Source organism: Nomascus leucogenys, chromosome X (assembly GCF_006542625.1).
Source record: "Nomascus leucogenys isolate Asia chromosome X, Asia_NLE_v1, whole genome shotgun sequence".
Taxonomy (NCBI): domain Eukaryota; kingdom Metazoa; phylum Chordata; class Mammalia; order Primates; family Hylobatidae; genus Nomascus; species Nomascus leucogenys.
Genome location: NC_044406.1, coordinates 106,431,144 through 106,437,143, shown reverse-complemented (window position 1 = coordinate 106,437,143; position 6,000 = coordinate 106,431,144). Strand labels below are relative to the sequence as shown.

Genomic DNA, 6,000 nt, shown 5'->3' with positions numbered 1-6,000 from the left:
GGCGGTTCCTGAAGTGCTGGTATTGTCCTGCAGCCCCATTCCCGGTTCCATTGCACTGCCGGGCAGGCCACTGGGATGCGGGGAGAGCCAATCTCTGTCTGGGTGAAGCTCCCCCATGATGTGCCTTGGATGCTGGGTCTCCCCCGGTCTTTGGGCTCTAGTCCCCACAGGCAAAGGAGACAGTAAATCTGTCATCTCCAATCCCAGGCGAGTCCCCAGAAATGTTGCAGGATTTTTTTAAGGAATCAGAGAGACCAATGGGGTTCAGGAAGATATTTATTATTTAGGTGCACCGGCCCAGTACTCGGCCCAAAGGACTGAGCCCAGAACAAAGAGTTAAGTTACCTTTTAAGCATTTTGTAGGGTGGGTGGAGATCTGTGCAGGGGAAAGCATATTACAGAAGTGAGCAACAAAGACAGTTATTTAATTAATTGAGAAATGCATTACAGCATTTCTTACTTTTCAAGGAAAAACATGTTTTACAACTTGAGTTTATCTGTCTAGTGACCTTGCAGCTGCACAGCTAGAGAAACAGGGTCTTCACAATGCCTGGGAAAGGAGGAGAGATAAGGCTCACTAGCCACAGAAAAATAGGCAGTTAATTTTTAAAGGACTCCAACTCTTTCTCTTTCTCAGAGGGAATTGGGTTTTCTTACATACAACTGAGTTTCTCCTTACACATTCTTTAATTTCTTTTAATTCCTATTCCAATACGATAAAAGCGATTAAGGACAGGTCTAGAGTTAGTTAAGGTGGAGGTGGTGATAGAGAGGACAGGGTTACATTGATAAGGCTGACAGTTAGAAGGGGCAGTCCTTTTAGTGAAATAGATGAGAGGTTTTAGATCTGCACAAACCTTTTTCATGGAAGTCCAACTTTGCTCCTGAGTAGTTTAAAGGATGTAGTCCCATGTACTACAAGGTTGCCAGGCTATAGGAGCAGAAAATCAGCGTCTTGGCTGCAGGTGATCACAACGATGAGTGCTAGGGGTAACTGTGTCAATTAGAGGGCCGAGGCATAAATAATTGTGTGAAAAGGATAGCTGTCATTGATCTTTTACATTTTTACAAGGTATGACAGAGCAAGCATTAAAGGCAATGGTCTGAGGTGAGTCAGACTTAGTTACATTAATAACAAAGGAGCTAGTAACAGAATAAGGAAAGGAAAGGAAGCAATATAGAAGGTATATGAAAATTAAGCTTTCTTTAACTTTAACTTAGTAGGGCTTAATCCTAGTACAGTAACCCATGATTCTGACGAGGAAGATGTTTTCTTGACTCGAGTATGGTGGGTCCATCCTTTCTCAGCTGTGAGGATGGCAGTCTCAGTGGTTAACAGCATAAAATAGAGTCCTTCCCAGGCTGGCTCGAGTTTTTTTCTTTCTGTCTTTTGATGAGGATGTGGTTTGCAGGCTGCTGCTGGTGTACTGGAAATTCTAGGGCTGGTACCTGTGCTAAAAGACTTTTAGTTCTGAGGGAAGGGAAAGTGGAAGATAAATTAAGTATATAATTTTTGCTGCATATTCTGGGGCTTGAGGCCCAATGGTGATGCCTCCCACTCCATTCCTGCTCAGCACCGCTCAGGGGATGCTGCGGCCCTGCCCCCTCTTAAAGTCTTGGCCTTCTAGTGGCCTTCACCTCCCCTGTACATTGTGGCCTTGGGGATGAGGGGCTTGTGACTTACCCAGCCGCCCTCGGGCCTTAAGAAAGCTAAACACCATTTTATATTTGACAATGCTTTTCGTATGATTTTGTACCAGATAATCTAAATTTTACCTTTATATTAATGTGCTATTAATGTTAAACTTAATTTCAATAAAATCTTGTAGACATTATCCAATTTTAATGTCTGACTATAAGGTAAGGTAAGATTTTCATAGACTCTTAACATGTTAAATTTTTTGTTAAAGAGCAGGTTAGTGCTTTAAGAAAAAACTATTGTGGTTTTATTTTAATGTTCAGTTCACAGAAAAACTGGATGATAAACCCTTTAACTTTAGCCAAAATGTTTACACACAGAATTTCCTTTACAATTAACATGTTAAAACTTGCTTAAACCTTTAAAACAAAATTTTTTAAACAGACACTTCTCAAAAGAAGACATTTATGAAGCCAGAAAACACATGAAGAAATGCTCATCATCACTGGCCATCAGAGAAATGCAAATCAAAACCACAGTGAGATACCATCTCACACCAGTTAGAATGGCCATCATTAAAAAATCAGGAAACAACAGGTGCTGGAGAGGATGTGGAGAAATAGGAACACTTTTACACTGTTGGTGGGACTGTAAACTAGTTCAACCATTGTGGAAGTCAGTGTGGCGATTCCTCAGGGATCTCGAACTAGAAATACCATTTGACCCAGCCATCCCATTACTGGGTATATACCCAAAGGACTATAAATCATGCTGCTATAAAGACACATGCACACGTATGTTTATTGCGGCACTATTCACAATAGCAAAGAGTTGGAACCAACCCAAATGTCCAACAACGATAGACTGGATTAAGAAAATGTGGCACATATACACCATGGAATACTATGCAGCCGTAAAAAATGATGAGTTCGTGTCCTTTGTAGGGACATGGATGAAACTGGGAAACATCATTCTCAGTAAACTATCGCAAGGACAAAAAGCCAAACACCGCATGTTCTCTCTCATAGGTGGGAATTGAACAATGAGAACTCATAGACACAGGAAGGGGAACATCACACTCCGGGGACTGTTGTGGGGTGGGGGGCGGGGGGAGGGACAGCATTAGGAGATACACCTAATGCTAAATGACGAGTTAATGGGTGCAGGAAATCAACATGGCACATGGATACATATGTAACAAACCTGCACATTGTGCACATGTACCCTAAAACCCTAAAGTAGAATAAAAAAAAAAAAAAACCTTTTAATGCAGGTAAAAACCCATATTCTTATGCCTCCTTATAATCCTTTTGTTAAAAGTATATTTTATTTTTCTTACATACTTTGTACATAAACTTTTTTAATAGTTTTACATTCAGGAGGCCTAATTACTTTTAAATTATACAATATTTCTTGCATAAATTCCCTTTATAACCTTTCTTATGACTTTCACAGACAATCTTCAACATGTCTTAACTTTCTGCCTTCCTTTTACACTATTTCTTTTCCTAGTTTCACCCTCTGTCTTTGATTTCTGTCTCTTCCAGTTTCTCTCTTACTTATTCTTTCCCCCATTTCTCTCTCTCATTTGCGCTCTCTTTTTTTCTCTCTCTCTCCGTCATCCCTTGTTTCCTTTTTCCCTCCCAAGTTCTCCCGCTCCTGCGGGGCCGGCAAGGCCGGGCAACGGCATGGGTCCCGCCCCCGCACACACACTGCTGTCTGTTTCGTCTGCTTTTTTTTTTCTTTTCCTAATTTCCCTTTTTACTTTTTTCCTTTCTTCCTACACTCAGTTTCTTGGGCTGGGTGGGATTTGTGGGGCTGCAGTCCAGACCCTGGGCCATCACTGGCCCAGAGGCTTGGCAGATGCCTGCTGCAAGTTGTAATAATTATGCCCTTTCACCTCCTCTGCTCTCCTCCTGGCGCCATTCCCCACCCTCTTTTTCACTTAGAGCTGGGCTGGGGAGAGGGACTTAACCCTTGGTGCGCCTGTCTGGCGTCACGCTTGCTGTTTTTGCTCTCTTTCTCTCTGACTTCCTTTCCTGGTTTCTTTTTCTTCCCTGCTGGACTTTGCCTCTGCCAGCCACCTATGCTGCTGTTTTCCCCCCTCTCCTTCCCCTTCCCCTAGGGGAGCAACCGGTGGGAGTGGAGCTTAGCCTTTTTCTTTCCCCGAGAAGAGAGGAAAGGGGAGTTTTGAATATATATTTACTACCGGAGGTTTGTGTGAGATTCAACTCCCACAATGGGGATTTCTCACCTCTTTTTAAGGTTTAACCCCCACAGTGGGGATTTCTCACATCTTTTTAACCTCCAAGACATCCTGACTAAGGAATACTTTACCACCCCCTGTGGATTTCTTTCTCTAGTCCTGACTAAGGAATGCTTTACCGCCCCTGTGGTTTCTCTCTCCTTGGTATGTCTTAACTAAGGAACGCTTTACCACCGTGCCGCTTTTTCCTTAGTCCCCACCACCAAGGAAATACTTTACCGGCTCTCCCAGTGTTTGTTTTTCCTCGGTTTGGGCACAGAGTTTCCTGGTTCACGTGATATGTGAGGATCCTTTACTCCAGATCGCCAGCCAGTTTTTTTTTTTTTCCTGCGTTGCTGAGAGTCTGGGTTTATTCATCACACCAGGTGGATCTTAATTCCATATCCTTGAGGCCACTGCAATGAGGCAGAGGAGTGTGCTCCCTCATGAGAAAGGGCTGGAGACCGCCCGAGAAGAGAATGTATCCATGTATGGATTTCCACCAAAATTGTTAGAAATGCTTGTTCCCTGGTGCCATAAAGAAATTTACTTGAACATAAATTTAATTTCCTCAGCAAGGGCATTTTTACTTTCTGCAGAAAGGGTACACTCGCCAGCTGTTCTGCCATGAGACTACACTGAACAAGGGAGACAGGGTCATTTATAACCTGACATGTCCACCCTACTGCTATGTCCGGTCTCCATTGGCTGGAATGGAACCTCACATTCTGTATTGGTCCTGATTGGCTAGCAACTTAAGAACTTTTTAAAAGAGGCAAAGGCAGAGGAGAACAAAGGAAGGAGAAGTAATTTATGGAATGCTGAGAAAGGTAAAAACACCTTCAAATAAGGAAAAGGAACAGGCTATCCTAATGCTTGCTTGGACCAATATAACCATTGCCAGGGCAAATATTTAGGCTAAATTGTGGAAGCTAAGAACATAAAGTACACTGATTTCTTTATTACAGCTCACAGATATTTAAGAATGTTAGCCCAGGTCTTTGAATAAATTTTGCTTCTAAGAGAAGTTACTATTTATTCCTAATTAGATGGGGAGGAAAGTCTTTGAAGAGGAAGCTCTACTTTACTTTTCACAATCATGAAATGAAATTAGAAACCAATAGCAGAAGGGAAACTGGGAAATTCACAAATATGTGGAAATAAATAATACGCTGTTAAACAACAAATGGATTGAAGAAAGTATCACCAGGGAAACTAGAAAATACTTAGAGATGCATTAAAATGAAGACACAAACTCCCAAAACCTATGAAATGCAGCAAAAACAATGCTCAGAGGAAAATCTATACCTAAAAACACCTACAATAAAAAAGAAGAAATGCACAAAATCAATAATCTAACTTTACACATTTAGAAACTAGCAAAGGAGAGGAAATTAGACCAAAGCTAGCAGAAGGAAGGAAATAATAAAGAATGGAGACAAACAAAATAGAGAATAGGAAAGCAATATAAACTATCAGCAGAACCAAAATGTGGTTCTCTGAAAGATCAACAAAGTTGACAAACTTTTAGCCAGACTAAGAAAAAGAGAGAATATCAAAAACTAAAATAAGAAATGAAAGAGGGGATAATACTGGTAAAAAAAAAAAAAAAAAAGACACATAGGCCAATGGAAAAGAATAGAGAGCCCAGAAATAAAGCTGCACACCTATGGCCATTTGATCTCTTACAAACTTGACAAAAATAAGCAATGGGGAAAGGACTCCCTATTCAGTAAATGGTGCTGAGATAGCTAGCTAGCTATATGCAGAAGAATGAAACTGGGCCCCTACATATCATATACAAAAATTATCTGAAGATGAGTTATCATATACAAACATTTTATCATATACAAAAATTAACTGAAGATGGGTTAAAGATTTAAATGTAAGATATCAAACTATAAGAACCCTAGAAAATCTAGGAAACATCATTCTGGACATCAGCCTCGAGTAAGAGTTCGTAAGTCCTCAAAAGCAATTGCAACAAAAATTGACAATTGGGACCCAAGTAAACTAAAGCACTTTTGCATAGCAAAAGAAGCTATAAACAGAGTAAATAGACAACCCACAGAATGGGAGAAAATATTCACAAACTATGCATCCAACAAAGGCCTAG

General features: G+C 40.9%; 1 long non-coding RNA gene across 1 annotated transcript in view; it reads right to left on the bottom strand.

Annotated features, from left to right (window-relative positions):
- Positions 1-258: 258 nt before the first annotated feature.
- LOC115833276 overlaps positions 259-6,000 on the bottom strand; it is a 46,354-nt gene continuing 40,612 nt past the window's right edge. Inside the window, exons 4-5 of the long non-coding RNA XR_004028716.1 lie at positions 4,125-4,300; positions 259-1,471 (exon numbers count right to left, since the gene is read on the bottom strand). This is a non-coding gene — a long non-coding RNA (uncharacterized LOC115833276). The remainder of the gene's footprint in view (positions 1,472-4,124; positions 4,301-6,000) is intronic.